Source organism: Haliaeetus leucocephalus, unplaced genomic scaffold (genome assembly GCF_000737465.1).
Source record: "Haliaeetus leucocephalus isolate CR32 unplaced genomic scaffold, Haliaeetus_leucocephalus-4.0 Scaffold229, whole genome shotgun sequence".
NCBI lineage: Eukaryota > Metazoa > Chordata > Aves > Accipitriformes > Accipitridae > Haliaeetus > Haliaeetus leucocephalus.
The window spans coordinates 4,402,242-4,421,593 of NW_010972665.1; the positions used below are offsets into that span (position 1 = coordinate 4,402,242).

Sequence of the window (19,352 nt, forward strand, 5' to 3'; positions counted from 1 at the left end):
ATGTCTCATACAGAATGTGTCAGGGCTTGTTTCTGTTGCATATACCATACAATCTCTCCATCCAACTTTCACCTCTCCTTGTAATGCCTTTTCAGACACATGGATTTAAAGAAGTTATTTCTGTCTCTAATGTGTTTCAACAGTAGTTCCTTTGAACTGACTCAATTTATGTTAGAGAATCCCTTGTGAGTTGTATCGTGATCACATCATGATTCCTTCCTCATGTTGAACGGGATCTCTTTCAGACTCCACAAGTTCAGGTGGTCTCCCTTTGTGTTAACAGATATCATTCTCCTGAATCAGATTAAGGTCCGCATAGAGTATATTCCATTCTATCAGCATTTGATGTAAAAACCTACATCAGATGCTGAGTGCGGGTTGGAAAAGATCTGGCAGCTGGCATGAGTGGGAGTAAGCAGCCTAAGGACAGTATGCAAAATGCAGCAATGAATGACACTTCCATTTTTATCAGAAACTGAGCCTGGGTTTGCTAAAGAATCTGATCTGCTGCTTAAAACTGTATTTCTAACCTGCAATTTTTTCTTATTGCTACTTCCAGCACTGAAGTAAATTAAAATTCAGTACAAACGGGGCTCATTATTACCTGGAAAAGGAGGGCAAGTTATCACCCTGAAGAGGTTTATCATTCCTCCCCTTTTTGATTGAGGCCTGCATCTGATCTAGAGCTGAGTGGCTGAGTGAATCTTCTTTGCTTTACTTGTGTTCAGTGGCTACCTACAGAATGCATAAGATTTTAAACATATACACATGTATGCATACACATACACATCTAGAGAAAAGAGAATATCTCTATGTACTACATGCTGAAAAGCTTAGTTTAATATAAATCCCTCATGGAAAAAAAGAATAGAAATATTAATACATATTTTGTATTTCAAACAGTGATACTTTAGGTAGCATAATATATATATACTGATATTAAAGACCTATTTAATGAACTTGCTGTAGGGGAAAAAAATTGCTACTAAGCAAAGATCTGTTTATGCAGTATGTAGCATCTGAGCCTCTAAGGTACCAATAACCTTCAATTCCTATTGATCTGAATAAAATCAAAACCATAAAATATTCCTTTTGTATCATTTGAGGGAGTGTTTGCAGAGAAAATGCTTGGTTCTGTGTCTCTGATTAATATAGATAACAAAGAGAATAATATTTTATAATTTACAACATTAACACCGCATTATGATAAGCAGACATCAAAATTATTTGCCTATTACTACAAGGTCCTCGTGGTGCCATTTCATTTTGCTTTAAAAGGATCTTAAGTTAATCTCTCTTAAAAACATGAAGAAACATATAATTTTGTGAAACGCCTAAACATAATTGAGTGCAGATCTTGGTTTTGTACACATGGATCTTATCTAAACAATTTCCAGCTATGTTTGTTGTCTTTTCATTATCTTCTACATGTAGCAGTCTTCTTAGCTGTTAAAATACACATTTCAGGACCTGTTGCAATTTCATATTGAAAGTAATTTCTTAGTATGAAAATCATTTATCAAAGGTGCTGCATCTAAAATAATTCCATTTCTATCACTGTTAGGAATAAAAGTGGTGAAAGAGAGCAGGTACTCTACAACATGACCACTGGGGGTCATTAATTTTACACATATATTCCAGTACAGTAAAGTATTTACTGGTTTTGAGTAGGAATAATATTTTTAATTGAATTAATTATTTCTAAAGACAAGAACACTCAGAGATTAATATCCAGAGATATTAACCACCTGTGTTGTCTAATTTTAAGTGGTAAGTGGGAAAAATGAATACTACATTGTTCAAAGAGCTAGCCAGAATAATATCAAGAAACTGAAGAAACAGGCACATAGTTTAATACTTATATATATTTAAAAAAAACCCACACCAACCACCACCACCCCTCTGCAAACCCCCAAAACCTTTTCCAGACTTTTTATTATGTTTTTAGGGGGACAAAGAGGAAATTGTAACTGCTCTGACATGGATTATGAAAAATGAAACACTGTGAACTCTGATTTACCTTGTAGTATTTGCTTGTGCTTTTATAAAATTGTCTGCAGTCCTTCTAAGCACTATGTAGAAGTCTCAATGAAAAGAGCTGAATGCTAACATTGAGAGAAAAACAAGCATTTGATTCATGAAATTGTATGTGCTAAATAAAACACGTTATACTCCTTGAAAGCATAATCCTATATACTTGTTTGCCAGTCAACTGTAAATATGACTTAAAAAAAAAAATCAAACTGCACTTTAAAAACAAAACAAATGTAACATGCTCACTGAAGATTCAAAAAAATTTAAAGAAAATAAACAGTAGGTACCTGCACCTAACATCTCACATCCAAACTTTTTAGAACTTCAGGAAGTAGCTCATTTTATCTTATATGTAAGCTTTATTCATATACATACTTATATGTATTCATATTTAAGAAAATGAAGCACACAAAAATTCTGAGGTTTTTTTCAGTAAGAAAATACCAATCATACAATGACAATGAACGACATTGATATCATTTTTCCAGTGAAACACTAAACTTACTTCATTACCTACTTGTCTAAACAGTATCTGTACATGCAAACAGATCACTAGACATACATACTAAAATTTTAATTTTAAAACTTCAAAATTCTGTCCAGCATAATATTGACACTAGATATTTTGGCTGCCAATTTCTGATCAAGAAATCATATGCTTACAGAGAAAGACCAGGCCTCCACTTCAATCTATATTCTGAGTCATTACTAGTTCTAATTTATTACTCCTTATTCACTCCCAGGCACACCTACTCTCTTTTCTATAGGCACACTCTTATTACTGTTAAGAGGGCAAACAAATTCACCATTAAGATAATAATATGCTCAAAAAAGTTTCATATCTATAAAATGATAGGGCTTATAAACTATTCTAACAGATTTATTATGACAATAAACCTAATAAACTGTGACACTAACCCAAACCCCAGCCCAACCAACTACATACATCCCACAGATTTAAGACTACTCCTCTCTCTTCTATCTTCAACATTCCAAAAAGACTTTTGCTACAGATTTCTTTTTTTTTTGAGTCATCTGCAACCCTGAAACCTTATCGGGCATTTTAAACTTGGCAAGATAACTTTTTCCTTTGCCAAAAGAGGACATTCATACAGTAATACACCCAGTAATCAAACATGAATATTATATAGTGGGAAGAATCACTCCCTGTCTTTCTTTACATTTCCTGGTGTGTTCATTTTCATTGTTTTTAGTCAATTAAGTTGAGTTGCTCATTTTAGAAGAAAATATATCTTATTTGCTTTAGGAGCAAATAATTTCGGGGGGGGGGGGGTTAAAAAAAAAAAATCAACGTATACTTTCTGTGTATATTAACAGAAATCATTCCAACAACGCGAATGCTTCTTATGCTCTTTGTTTTGTGATAACAATGAATGCCTCAGCAACCTTAACTCTTTCAATAATTTTTATGTGAATGCACTAGAAGCTCATAATAAAACACGATGTACATCTTTTTGTCCACCAAGTTATCACTAAGCCTTCTAAATCATTTGAGTTTTTGTTCTAAAACTGTATCATGATCTGCCAATTTATTTAATTTTTGAAAAATCAAGGTCACGAGGAACATCAATACGAACTGCGCTGAGAACAAGTAAAAAAACAGCAATCTCCATAAAAACAAATTGTACCTGCCAGGATATTCTTTGTAAAGTGGAAACTACCTGAAGTGAAGTTTGACAAAGAAATTAGAAAGGAAGAGGGCCAGGTTGTTTACTCTCAGTTTTTAAATTAAATATACAACTTGCCCCAAAGATTATCATAGTGCAAATCTGGTTACAAATACAGTACTTCAGAAAGAAATGGAGCAACCTCAGAGTTCAGACATCTTCAAAATATTTTGCTCTGTGTAGTGCTGGTTTGCCACGGTTTAGAATTAAATTGAGAAAAATATGTCATGCAATAAAGATCTAACTGTTGTGTAGCTAGTTAAATGAGGCCTACTATATTGGGACCCACTCAGTACACTGAATTGGCCTAGCCAATTCAATTTGTCAACTATCCTAGGAAACTCACCTTCAGTAAATGGCATCTTCTTTCCTCTTTTGCATAGACCACTGTATCAGTCAGTGACAATAGAAATTTCATTACAAAAGTTTTGAGTTTTATAAAGTTACAAGAAAAAAAAAAAAGCTGAGTTCTATCACTTAAGGAGCATAGAGTTTAGATCAACAATTAATCTAATAATCCAACTCTCACAAACACCAACTTTGATACGATCATAATCATCTTCACAAATCACAGTATGAGACAACTCATCTGAATCTTAATACCAGCATGGACTGCCTTGATGGTACCTTGTTGCCAGTTCAAACAAGAATTTCTATTGTAGAAAAAAAGGACCAGCAGGAAAACATCTCACCAAGCCAATAAAAGAAACTAACTTGCTATCAACTTTCTGAATTCTGTATCTAAAAATACGTAATTTCTTATAAAAACAAGCAGTCCAGGGTGGCTAGATTCTGCTGTGATCAGCAACAGTTTCCCTGAACCTCATACCAAGATGGGAACCCTGTCCAACGAGGGTTGGCACAGTAACCACAAGGTGTCTTAACACTGCAGCTTGGACCAGTTTAAAGTCCGTAGAGGGATTCATATTACTGGAACTCAAAGCTCATCTTCAGCCAGCTGGAAGAAGCTTATTTCAACTAGGAATTTGAAATTCAGTATTACTTGGCCTGCTAAAACCAAAGCTCAGAGGAAAAAGAACGATTATTCAGGTAATTGCCCTAGTTTCGGCTGGGATAGAGTTAATTTTCATCCTAGTAACTGGTGCAGTGTGTTTTGGATTTAGTGTGAGAATAATGCTGATAACCCACTGATGTTTTAGTTGTTGCTAAGTAGCGCTTACCCTAAGTTAAGGATTTTTCAGTTTCCCATGCTCTGCCAGCAAGCAGGTGCACAAGAAGATGGGAGGGAGCATGGCCAGGACAGCTGACCTGAACTAGCCAAAGGGATATTCCATACCACAGAATGTTATGCTCGGTATATAAACTGGGAGGGGTTGGCTGGGAAGGGCGGATCACTGCTTGGGCATTGGTGAGCAGGTGGTGAGCAATTGCATTGTGCATCTCTTGTCTTTGCTTGGGTCTAATTTTTCTCTCTTTGTTGTATTCCTTTCCATTACAATTATTATTATTGTTATTATATTTGTATTATTATTATTGGGGGGGCTGAGATAAGAACAGTTTAATAACTAAAATAATAAAAAAAATACAATATTTTTCTTCATTCTTGTATACCTGCTTGCTGGCAGAGCATGGGAAACTGAAAAATCCTTAACTCAGGATAAGCGCTACTTAGCAACAACTGAAACATCAGTGTGTTATCAACATTATTCTCACACTAAATCCAAAACACGCTGTACCAGTTACTAGGATAAAAATTAACTCTATCCCAGCTGAAACCAGGACAGTAATCTACAGGAATTCACCTGTTCCTAACCCACAGAAGATCCCACCACTTCCCCCAAAATCACTAGTTTTGGCAAAGTGAAGCAAGTACATTGCATTTTGATCCTGAGTTACATAGAAACAAGTCTGTGGTCAGGCAAAGCTCATATGATGCCTGACATGGCAGGAAGCCTGGATCCTGGACTGTTAGAGCCACAAAGGAGCACTACAACGAGCATAGGCAGAGGCTAGCAAAGTTGCTAATGAACTAGTGTGTGCCTCTCCAACAGTGCCAACAGGGTTCCTATGCCATCCTTACTAAAACTTAAATCTGACTTTCTACAGGAAAACCTCCTGGGAAACACAGATGTGTAAACATCTGTCCCACCTTTGGAGTGAATCCAAGTTACTGCAGACCCTGCTGGTGCCATGAGTCTGCAACTAGCACCATAGGGATGTAAAGATTAAATCAAACCAATTTTTATTTAAGCATTTGGATGATTACATATCTTGGTTCAATGCCATGTTTTGCTGAGCAAAACATTTTGTCTTAACTAAACATTATAAATTTGTTATTCTTCCCCATTCTTTTCAGCCTGAACAATCTAGTGTTGGTAAATGAGAGACTGTACATTACACTTAGACTTAAGCATACAGAGGAAAAACAACTCAATAAAAATACGATGTAAAGCACACTGCACATTGTTTTATGTAGTGTATTGACACCATATTAAAAAATTATGCATTCTTTAGAGATGAATAGTTTTCTAGGTTTTAAACCACACAGAGATGAAGTTTCACATCTCTGCAAAATCAGCCATGAAGAATTCAGTGTGGTAAAGTCTCCCCTTAAGCTGATCTAGCAGATGTGGTTAATTTCTTAACTTCTGATAAAGAATTCATCATGAATGTAAGATGTCTGAGGTAACTTTTAAATACTTCATTTTCATGTATTCACTGATGCCAGCATGAATATTTATCAGCTATTTGTCATTGATACTACTTATATCTGTAAATAAGATGTAAAAGCTATATGTAAATACATATATGATAGCCATATTTGGGATAGATAAGATTTTGATGAGATTCTTATTCACTCTTCTCATCAATGTACCTCATGTAAATTGTATCTGTATAGAAAGTCAATCTGTTGTAGATTACTTACTTGAATTTTGATTTTACCTAAATGAATATTGCAGGTGACATATGACTGACATTGCTAGACCCTGGAAAATTTAAGTCCCTTATTACTTTATAGAAAAAAAGAGTAGCCATTACTCATTTTCCAAAAACCAAGAAGCTTCGGATAATCAGGCTCACATACTTATGTGATTAATTCTGAAGTATCAGGTAAGGTAGATAGTAGAGTGTGATTAAGAAAAAGAAGATATCAGAGGGAAAAAAAAATCCTCTAAAAATTATGTCCAAACTCCTATTTTTGACAAGGAAATACAAGATGCAATCATATGGTTGAATAAAGGGGAAGAAGGGGGACACAGCGCAGCATCTGGCAGAGACCAATAAACATCTCAGTTTTTGAAGAAATGTACATGTTTGTCACAGACATTTCTCTCAAGTCAGTCTTCAAGAGATCAGAAAAATCTTTTTTGTGTCCCCCTTCCTACCATATCATTACTCTTTGTAATGTAATATTTCAGGTGACAATACAGCACTAGCTATAACTAGTGCCAGCTGGTGTTACGTTACTGCATAGTACTTGCAGCAAGATCTTAAATACTCTAACACTTCTTTTCTGTATTGTCTTAGAGACTAAAATCAAGGGAAGTTTCATATCACTACAAAAACAGAGAAGGAAGCAACAACGGATATGTATGCAGAATCACGACGAGGAATATAAAATGGATTCCCTTCAGTTCTTTGGGAAGTCCCAGCATTATTAGTGCCTGAGTAACCATAGGAAAGGGAAGTTTGACTTCACTGACTCACATCAAGATGTTCCAGTGATTTTTTGTTGTTGTTGTTGTTCCCACTTTTAATCTAAACGTTACAACCCCCCCCAAACACAATTATTTCTGTATTGATATCAATTTATTTTCTAATTACAATTTCTTATTGCTGCATTGCTTTTTCCATGTTGTGTCTTTCATTCAGCAACATCAAACTATAGAAATGAGTAAGTCTTACTCTAAGCTCTCACTGCATTACAGAAATTAAGACACAGAAATTAGGTTTTCTTCAACTCTCAGATCACACATCAGGACTGAGGTACAGAATTTAGATGTCCCTCTCCGAAGTCTCACAGTCTTATCCTATTTACTTCATATCCCAATTACAAGATGAATAATATAAATCATAAAAATCCAGGAAAAAAAAATAAATCAGAACAACCAAACCCACAGACCAGGGCTGGAAGCTAGATTTTCTACCATAACTTTTTCCAATGAAGTCAACAGAAGCTACAGATATTTGGCACCTCTGAAAAACAGGCTATAAGCAGCTTGCACATGGTAATAACAGAAGTTTGACACAGAGCTAAACTACAGTCCAGATCTCTGCGTTTTCTGTGATTCATTACTAGGCTGGGAATAGTAAAATAAGATCGATTATCATACCACAAGTAATTCTATGACATCTCGCTAAGTGTATTCAACTAAGATGTGAAAATCATTTCAGCAAAGGTGGCCTTAATTTCAAGTAATGTAGTGTCAATTTCTGGCTCTGTGTTAAAACTATGTCATATGGTCCTAAAGTTAAAAAAAAAAGGGGGGGGGGGATTGTCAATTTGGTCCATGAAGTAACAACAGATGAGATTCTTTAAAAATATAAACAAAAAAGTAATTCTATGAATCTTTATTAAGAGAAGCTATAGTATTTTTCAAGTGATGACTAGCTGTTCATCCTACTGTCAAAGCCATAATTGTGAGACTCATTAAGAAAGTGTGGAAATTCTGAGTTCTGTGAAGTTTAAGGGGAAAATGTCGGCAACAAAGTGTGCTGATTTTCTCCATGCTAATGAGGTATTAAAAACTGTTTCCTATATCCTGTCAATATTTGTGCATTATTCAGTAGTTTCTGCTCACCTTATAGTAGAAGGGGTCTGAAAGCTCTTACAGTGTATATATACTAGCATTTTAGTTTGGATCAAAACCATGTTTCTGAAGTTCATCTCCTGACCATGCCCGCTTACTGAATTTCAGTTTCTATTGCAGAACAGCATCAGAGCACACAAAGCAGACTCCTTTATGATGAAACTAGGTAGGAAGATGTGCTCCAGGGACACACTTAATAGCCCACAATTGCTAAGGAATCTTCACTCACTGGCAGTCAACTAGATCTAGTCTGAAGCAAACTCCCTTCAAGGTACAGCATGGACATAGGCTCCTTAACACCAACTGTTTTAGTCAAAGAGCAAGTACTACTTTTGGACACCTACTTGCTAACATAGACACAGCTTTTGTTTTCATGTTTGCAATTTTCTTTTTTTTATTTATAGACAAGTGATTTCTTATTCTGACAAGCATCGCTTAAGAGGTCAGGCATTAGAATCTGATTTATTTGCAATTTATTCCAGTTGTACACTATGCAACATTTTTGGCTTCAGTAAAGTTGCTCCAGACTTGCATAGGTATGAGAGAAGAATTAAACAGACTTTCTCCTAAATCCCCTGCTACCTTTAAAAATCCCACTAATCCCTATGAAGCTCATCTAGTACCCTTGTTCTCCTTTGTGTTGATGAATCTGCCATACGCTCTTGTCTCTGAAGTGGATGATGTAAAAATTCTTTGAAGAATGGGGATTTACATTTGATACAGTCCTGGCTGTCCTTACACAGATGCTACCAAATCCATTGACACAGAATATAAAGCTGCTATGATGAGCTGGGGGCAAGGGGAAGGCTTAAAAAACTTCTCTTGTTAAAAAGCTGGGAAAGTTCACTCCCAAATCATTTGAAACTGAAAAGAAATAATCAATGACAGAAACTCAATTTCATCCCTTGTCAATTTTCACTGACTTCTGTAAGTTAAATAAAAAGAAACTGTTTTGTGGACAATTCACTTGCAATATGATAAGGAAAAAATACATGAATAAATTACTAACAGAAAAGCTGTTATGCAAAGACAGAGCCTTTTACTACCTCAGTATGTCTTCCAATACATGGTCTCACTAAATGGCATGTATTCCATGGAGAAGGTCACCAACATATATGTAGGCGAATAACTTTGCTTATTCTACAGTTCTGGCAGCATACCTCATCAAAATATCATTTAGAATTCATTTGTAAAAGCTTTAGTGTTAATGACAACTGCAAGAAAGACAGAATCCAGACTGATTTGGAAATCTTAGTTTCTGGATAGTCAGACAGAGAATGTGCACTTTGTCTTTGAAAAAAACCCAAATTCTTGGGTTGACGTCCATTACAGAAATGTATATAACATTTTCTGAATAATTACACTTTCTAATCTGTTTTGAGAAATATTTATTCTATCTGCATTTTGTGTATTTCAGTGCTGCCATACCTACTTAATAACAGCATCACTGCATTAAAAAAAAACCTTCAACTTTGTTTCAAAGCCAGCTAATTCTACACATCTTTGTTTAAAAATTAGGTTGACAAAAAACAGAAACAAGTACTTCCCTCCTGCTTAAGGAATTCTGTAGTTTAAGTGGAATATAGACTCATTTCCATTTATGTCCTGGAAAATATATCCTGTCAGTGTTCACAACCCTGTGACTTAGCAACAGTGTTTGGAGAACATTAAAAAAAAAAAAAAAAAAAAGGAAAGAAACCCCCCCCCAAAAAACCAACCCACGCACCACACATATTCCAAACAACACTTTATATTAATTAGACTACATCCCATATTTTCCGTATTATATTCAGTGATGAATTGTATGAAATTATATTTATCTTTCTGAAGTTTAATAAAAAGATGATTTATTTACAGAGTGTACAGTCCAGCAGTAGAAAATATCCTGAACTTACTGATCGTATTTTATGATTACATGACTATGAATTTATTCTAAAAAAGAAAATCCACATCCAAGAAGAATAATGCCTCTTTCTAATGGTTTATAGTGTACTACTATTCTGCTCCTTTCTCTTTTACAGGCTTTTACAAGCAGTCACTAACTAATGCTACTGCAGTGAAACTATCCAGGGAAAATAGAAAGACAAATTCTTTATTCTATTCATTAAAGTCTTTGTACCTTTTTCTTCGTATACTGTACATCATTGGAGTTCGGAGACAAACTGGGAGAACAAACAGAATACATAAGCAGGTACAGTGAAGTACTGTGCTGACCTATGCACACAGACTATTCAGATCAATTCAGCTTTTAAGAACACATTTTCAGAAATGGGATTTCCATACATACACACAAAAATAAAGTATTATGTAATATATACACAGCTTTTGTTTTCATGTTTGCAATTTTCTTTTTTTTATTTATAGACAAGTGATTTCTTATTCTGACAAGCATCGCTTAAGAGGTCAGGCATTAGAATCTGATTTATTTGCAATTTATTCCAGTTGTACACTGTGCTGACCTACACACATAGCACGTGAGCATGCATATAGCTATCGCTGAAGACAGGCTTACCAGTTTGAAAGAAGTTGAATCCTGGGCTTCAGTTCAAATAATAAACAGCTTCTACAATGCAAACTAAAGGAAGTTTTCTTCACAACTAATAGCATGATATTGGTTTTGTTTTGGCTAAATGGGCAGCAGTAAAAACAGAGAGCACTACATTAACTTTGCCTTTCATAAATAGCTATCATGCCTTTCATAAATAACCAGAGGAGAATAAGAAAATGCAGAGTTTTCATTCAAATGAAGTATTCAGAATCACTGAAATATTAATGCCCAGTAGTATCCAGTTTGGGCTGTAAAATGCTTGAACTGAAATGTTAGAAATTAAATGGAAGTGCCAAAGAGTTCAGAAAAAAGAGCTGCTACAATGATTCAGTCCAGAAACTTGTACTATTTTAAGAAACTGAAAATGAGCTTAGCAAATTCAGTTAATATAAAGAAAGAGGGGATTAAAATGTATTTTGCACATGCCTAGAGATATCTCTACAAAATATTACAGTGGAAGGATCACTAACAGGAAAAAAGGAGGTAAGTGGAAGATGAAGCCAAATGTTTGGATTGAAAGTTAACATTTTTAACAGCAAGGTCAGTTAACCACTGCAATTAGATCTCTAAGTAAATGGAAGACTTTGTATCACATCACATCTTTAAAATTAAGTCTGAATATCTTTCTGATCAGAAGATACATTTAAAGCAAAATACCATAGGAACTGCTATATTAAGAAATGTGGCAAAATGATCACAATAGGCCCTATGGCTTTAATTCCAAAACCAGTGGTATTTCACAATCTCATTTAGCCTTTTTCCCAGTCTACAACCACAGTAATTAAAAAAATCCAACCTATTTAAGAAATCCTTAACCTAGGATATCACAATATCTTCATATGCATTTAAGCATGAAATGAAAAATGTGAAATATGCCATAATTTTATAATAGATAAGCAATCACCAATAGCAGACAGGAGGAATTTAATTCTTAGCTTTATTTATTCTTTATAAAATTTTCAAAATCAGTAAACAATAAAATCCATTTCAGCTGATGTTTCCTCCAGTTAGAGTTCACAGTTCAAAGAATTTCCCCACTACCCTGTTACAAATTAATTTTAATTAACACAAGCCAAGGCTATCCTGAAGTTACTTTCACTGGGGTTTTTTTCACTTTTATTCTACTCTCTTTATTTTACACAAAAGGTTTGCAACACTTCAGATCTACAGTAAAAGTGTAATATTGTAAAAGTGTTATAGAGCTTTATACAGAGTGACTGATAATCTGACTGTTACTCAGAATAGGTGGGGTTTTTAATTTATTTTTTTTTACTCTGATACAAGTTTATGGATCCTAATTATTTCTCACTTGAATTTTATGTTGATAACATAATGCATGCCACTGAACACAAATTTCAAATATAAGTTGAGAAAAATCAAGGTTAAAATTAAGTTAAAGAGCTTTACAAGAAATTTTCTAAGCATTAGTATTATATAGAAAGATTACATGCAGTGAAGAATCGATATTCTGTAAATAATAGTATACCAACTGTTAACTTCAGTACCGCCTTCTATTTTTTAAAATCTAAGTCACGTAAGAGTGTTTTGACTAATATGACTGAATAACAGAACTAGTTATCTGAGTTCAGTTACATTAAGTGGACTCTTACTCAGAATGAATACTGTTTAATAGTATAAATATAAATAATAACAAAACATATTTCATATATTCAGTATAATTCTATTCTTATAATTCCATTTGCTCATAGGAATAGAGAGAAACTGAGCCATCTTTGTTGAAAAATGTTAATCTTTTTCAGTAGAGATGGAGTATAATTAATAGAAATTTAAATAATTACATGTGAATAGAAAATTCCTTTGTTTTGAGAAAACATTAAATTCAAAAGGGTAACAAGAACACATGGCTGATGCAAGTATCCTTTAGGGCTATTAGCATCAGACTATCAGACTCGCATTATCTAATGAATCTTACAGGTATCACACTGTCTCTAGCAAATTTCTGCAATTTTCTGGATTGCAAGAATGAATTATTTTATGGATGTTGCAATGAAACCAGCTTGCATAGAACCCACTATTTCTAATGCTTATCAAGGTGCAGATCCTGTGATAAAACCAGTCTGCAAATCTTGAGAAAAAACAATGCATTGATATGGTTTTATGTGCCACCAAATTGTTCCAGACAAGTGGCTGGCTCTCATTTTTGAGGCCAAATAATTCCCATCAGTACCAGATGAATAAATATGCCAGAAGCTAACAATTTTGCTAAAGAACAACGTCTGGCCCACTTCCTCCAATTGCACTAGGTCTGATAAGAGTAATAAAAACTTTATGAGTGTTAAAGTGAGCAAGATCTACTACAGTGCAACAAATTGCCATTTTTGTATTTTATGCTTTCTATCTTATTGGGGCTTGTATAGGGTACCCTATCATGTGTAGCTTATGCAGAATACAGCTGATCATTTGATCACTGTTCTCTTGCAGCACTCTTCCTGTGCATATTTCAAGTGTCTCACAAATAACAGGATAACATTATTGTAATGCTCCAATCACAGCTTTTCTTCTGTACACACTAATCAGATCATAAAATTCCCTTTGTGAAGCTGGTATTCTGTCAGGTCTCAGAGGGTTTTAAAAAAGGAGGGAAAAAAAAAAAGAGAGAGAGAGAAAGGTGGGATAGTGATGTTCATTAAATTGCACCAACTATCTAAAAAATGCTCAAAAGGTCAGCAAAGTATGGGGAAGTGGGGGAAGCATGCAGGGATTCATGTTCACGTATACGGGATTTCCTTTTTCTTTTCTTCAGTGTTGTTGGATTCCAGATCTGGTATTTACTGAAGAGAGCACTTTTTTTTTTTTTTTTTCCTAGTTGCTTAATTAACATGGCATAGTTGGCCCTGTGACTCTGTCAGAAACGACACATGCGTCAAAAGTGGAATGGGTGTCCTTGCTGCAAGGAATTCTATTTTTAAGCAAAAGTGACTCATCAACCGCTGGGGTGCCCCAAAAGCTACAATTTGTCAAGCTGTCAGGGGAAAAGGGAGGAAAAAAAGGAAAAGAGGTCACATCTTTATTTGCATCTATAGCTTGAAAAGCAGAAGGTAAGACACTGATTGTACGTTCAACTCCACTCTGAAAGGCAATCTTCTGTGCAAGCCATGTTTTGATAACAGCTATATGGTACCTGGTATTTTTAAAAACTCATCTGAGTTGTCTCCTCTTTTATATTAGATAGATTTGTAAATTTGTCCAGTGGCAAGGAAGAATGCTGTTAATTCAGTGTGCACAACTAATCTGTCTACAGGGAAAGCAAGCACAGGATGAAATATTTGCAGATGCATTGTCAGATGCTTTGGGATGAAACAAAATGCAGAGATTCATTTGAAAAGAGGAAAAGGATGAAAACTAAAGAAAAGTTCTAACCTGCATGTCAATTATATATTGGTGTGGTTTTTAAAAGAATTTAAAGTGTAATTTAAGAAAATGTCCTCACAGCAATACTGGAACCACATCAAGCAGCACGGTATGAGTTTGTAAAAACAGAGACGTGAAACTGAGCATTCCATAAATGTGATCTATACAGTTTCATTACACAAATTGACCTCCAATTTACTGCATACAGTAGGTGGTGAAAATAAACACAGCATAGATTTCCTGAGAACTTGTTCCCAGTGAAAGCTACTGGAATCTAAGCTGCAATTAAATGCTCATCTAAATTTTTTTACCCATATTTCTTAAGTTCAGATCCAAGTCATTATGAAAGAATGTGTATGCAAGTATAATGGTGTCAATAAAAGTATTTCATTGCTGCTGCATAGACAGTAAATTATTTTTCAGAGACACAATCATGGTTAGTAAATTGTAACTTAAGCAACCAAGTAACAGTTTGCTCTTTAGATGCAGCATAACATACAGTGCTGTAACATGAATATTAAATATAATTTTCAAAATAAACATAAATTTACATGTCTAAAAAACCACAGGAATGAGAAACTGAGAAGATCTATTGCAATAATTCTTTTCAGCCCATGGAAACACCATATGATTATTCTCTGAAGCACATTCTTTAGACTAATTTCAAGTGTCCAGGGGAGGAACATTTCATATTACTATCTATGGAAGACAAGGAAAATACTAGCAGTAGCATCAGTCCCTGCCTTGAATCAGAAAAGAAATGAATAGACATGAATAGAAATTAAAAAAGGACATTGGTTCTGGGGTTCTGTGATAACAGAAGTTTCACTGGCCTCACAGACTTATGAGTTCATGCAGAGATATGAATTGAGTACGTTATCAAAATTAATGCAAGATTTAAGCAAGCAGGGCAGCAGAGAATAAACTACAGAACTTAAAACATATTTTAGAAGCATGGTTTTCTAGACGTGCCTGATTATGCCTGACATCTGCTCCGAACCTTCAGGTGAAAGACTTTTCTTACACTTGCACAAAACAAACTTTGAGATACTGCCCTATGAAAACTAATGGAATTTAGAGCAGATGGGGACAATCTTCCCCAAAACAGAGCTAGAAAGCAGCAAAGACTGCCAGGAATCAACCAGAAGCAGCGGTCAATTTGCAGGCCTTTTTCACCCTGATGTTTAACCTGATGCCTTTTGATTACTCAGCACACAAAAGCAGAAACAATTCATTGAGAAAGAAAGATGCAGTGTGGCACATAGGAGTGTCGAATACCAGCCAGTGGTATTCAAATGTCCTTTATCAATGAGCACTTGCTTGGAGAAAAATTGCTGGGTGAGGCAACAATCTGTTACACTCTTTGTCAAACCACTATCTTCCCCCCATCCCTTTAATAAGCTCAGGTATGGGACATCAAGCATAACAGAATCCAAAACCAAACCAAACCAATCAATTAAAAAAGTTTTTGGTTTGGTTTTGTTTTTTAATATGGCAGAGACAAAAGAATTTGACTCAAAAGCAGATTATAACATAGATGTGCAAACCTGTGTTGTTAAATCTACTTCTTACAAACGGCTCCAGCCTTTTGTCATGAGATGATAGAACTGACTTGCAACACAATAAGGGAAAGAAGGAATTTTCTACCTGTTGGTACTACATATTTGTTGGATTTAGTTATTCATTTTCAGACAAGCTATAAAACGCTAACATCAAATCCTTAGAAGCATTCCTGTGTGCCTACCCACAGCCTCTGGATTAAAAAAAAATAAAAATAAAAAAAATTCTCACTGATCAGCTACACTAAAAGACTAAACTCTTCTGAGTAATTGTGACCTTGAACTGCAGAGCAACATGTTATGAAGAGAGTTTGCCCTGGGCCAGAAAGGATCACACATCTTCCTTGCTCTTGGATCCATTTCAGTCTTTTGAGAGTATCTGAGTATATCATCATAAATAATAAACTTTATTACAAAAAGGTGAGGGTATTAAAAGTCAACATTTTATCAAGAGTATTTTTAAGGCAGAAAATATTTTTGTAAGATTGAAATCCTATAGATACCCTTGCTGCTCTGCAGGCTTAGATCCTCAAAGCAATAAACTGGTCTTCATTTCCTTTCAGTGTCCCAGGCCACACAGTCACCTTTACATTACAGAAGACAAAATAATCAGATAATCCAACATCCTACCAACCAGAGTATCACCAAGTATAGGTGCAACTGATACCAGGTATTTTATTTTCTTCAAAGCTCCTTTTGCAGGAAATTCCACAGCCATTCTCGGTTATCTTTTCCAATATTTCACCACTGTCACAGCAATCAAACTTTCCTTAAGATCCAAACTAAATCTGCAAAGTTGTAAATTATACAGATTTTACAGTTTCTTCAAACACCATGGAGATGACCTTTGGTTACCCTTCTATTTACATATTGGAATGGTCCCATGTGTTTCCTCCCTATATCACAAGGTGGGTTCTTTTGTTTCTTTCCCAGGCTAAACAAATCCTTTTCCAACAACCACTCCTCATTCCTTAATTTACCTGTCACAAGAATTTTCCTAAACTTTTCACTATTCCTGTTTTGCTCCAGACTCTCTCATTAGTTGATCTACATATTTCTGATACAATGGTGTAGAAAAAGAAGCATGCTTTGAGGCCTTACCAAGGCTTAAGGTACTCCACCGGTTTTAGTCTAGAAATTTCACTGCTGTGAAATTTTTCCCTTCCTCTCCACAAAAAAATATGAAGCCAGGTTTTAGTGTAAAATTCTGCTCCTTTGAAAAAGTCTTGTTATGTAAATATAGCTAATAGGCTATTCAAATTAGACAACACTTAATTCAGAGCTGAATTTCCTCCATTCATCCTTAAAAGAGAAACTAGAGAGAGCAACATGTTGTGCTCTCCTGCAAACATGCTAGTGATACAGATTTTTGTCCATATCAAAACCAAATTTCTGGCTATTCAGTAGAAATCAGAGAAGGCAAAACTAATGGCAAAGTGCTTCAAAAAGCCATTAGCAAATTCCATCTAGCCCTTAAAAAAAAAAAAAGGATCTGATTCTCTGATTCTTGAAATACGATACTCTCAATTGTCCAGCTAATAATCTAAGAGATGCTGAAAATTTAAACCATATAATAATTGGCTTATGAAAAATGAGGACTTAGCTTCTTGAAGATCAAACTCTTAAGTCTGCTATATTCAGTATAAACACTATTAATTCAAGTGACAGATATTTACATAAAGGCCTATCTGGCAACATTTTAATACAAATAAAGTCACTAAGTATCACTGCGTGTGGAAAGTTTTGTTATTTAAAATTACTCACTTACTTTTGGAATAACAAAATGATACAAGCTTGCACTTGAGTGATTCCTTAGTGTGCAACTGGCTGGAGCTGGAAAGCAGCTTTGCAGAAAAGGACCTGAGGGTCCTGGTGTACAAGTTGACTATAAGCCAGCAATGTGCCCTTGTAGTAAAGAAGGTCAGCAGCATCCCAGGCTGCATTAGGAAATGTGTCTTCAGCATGGAGACATAGACATACAGGAGTGAGACCAGTGAAGGGCCACAAAGATGATTAAGAGACTGGAGCCCTGTCATATAAGGAGGGCTGAGAGAGCAGGGACTGTTTTGTCTGGAAAAGAGAAGGCTCAGCAGGATCTTATCAACATGTACAAATATCTGATGAAGCCTTCTTTAAGAGTAAAGAAAACAGAGCCAGACTCTTCTCAGTGATACCCAATGACAGGACAAGAGCAAATGACATTAACTGAAATACATGGAATTTCAATCAAACATAAGAAAAAAAAACCAAACCACATTTGACTGTGAGGGTGATCAAACACCAGAACAGGTTGCCCAGAGAGACTGTGGAATCTCCATCCTTGGAAATATTCAAAACCCACACTGGACACAGTCTTGAGCAACCTGCTCTAGGTAACCCTGCTGGAAGCAGAAGGGTTGGACGAAACAATCTCTCGAGGTCCCTTCCAATTTCAACAATTCAGAGATTGTCTGAACCAAGAGAGCTGAAATAAAGTTACATGTTGAAATACAAGCTGATTAATAGAATACTGAAAACAAACTAAATAGAAGATGATAATGGCTTGTTTCCAGAACTGCATATACAAACCAGATGTGATTTATGCCACAATTTAATTTCTCATTTTTTAGATGTTTTCCAGAAATTTTGACCTTACTGAAATGTTTTACAAGGCCTAATACTTCAGAAAATTTATCCCACTGCAATTTGTCACATCATCAAGGTTGTGTATCATGATTAATAAGATTTTCTGTATGATACCACAAGTAAAAACAGTAACCAAAAATTTCCCCAAGGCTTGATTTGCCAAATTATTGTAGAAAGAAACTTTTTTTTTTGCCATTTTATCTGAAATTCATTCACAATATTTCTCATTTAATTAATTTGCAACAATTAATTTTGACCATTGAGCAAACACCATCTACTGGCACTGATAGAAACTTCATTGCATTGTTTTGTCTCAAGAAAACTGGGTATTTCTATATTGCCTACCCAGTGATTATGTACAATTAGTGAAAACCAAAGTAATCCAATGTTGTTTCATCAATGTGATAAACACATACAGAGGAATTATCTTTATTTATGATTATAATCATAACGAAGGAATTTTACAATCTTCCTCAACTCCCAAGTAGATTGGAAAAGTTATTCAGGTAGTGTTTTACAAATTTTATCTGCATACAATTTACCAAACACAAGCTCTCTGAGCATGTCAGAGAATAAATGCAAACATTGAGCTGAGATGGATAGCACATAAAACATGCATCTAATTTCTACAGGTATGCCTCACTATATCCAACTTTTTTAACAATTCAAGAAAGATAACACCTATAGTGATTAGTTGCTGTGTCTCAAGGGACAGATGTCTACCAACAAACCTAGAAAACATACAATCATACCT

The 19,352-nt window shown here is 35.0% G+C and overlaps 1 protein-coding gene across 14 annotated transcripts in view; it reads right to left on the reverse strand.

Annotated features, from left to right (window-relative positions):
• The window catches only part of KCNMA1 (potassium large conductance calcium-activated channel, subfamily M, alpha member 1), a 523,274-nt gene that overhangs the window by 248,758 nt on the left and 255,164 nt on the right, over positions 1-19,352 (reverse strand). The gene's annotated exons all lie outside the window — the stretch shown is intronic.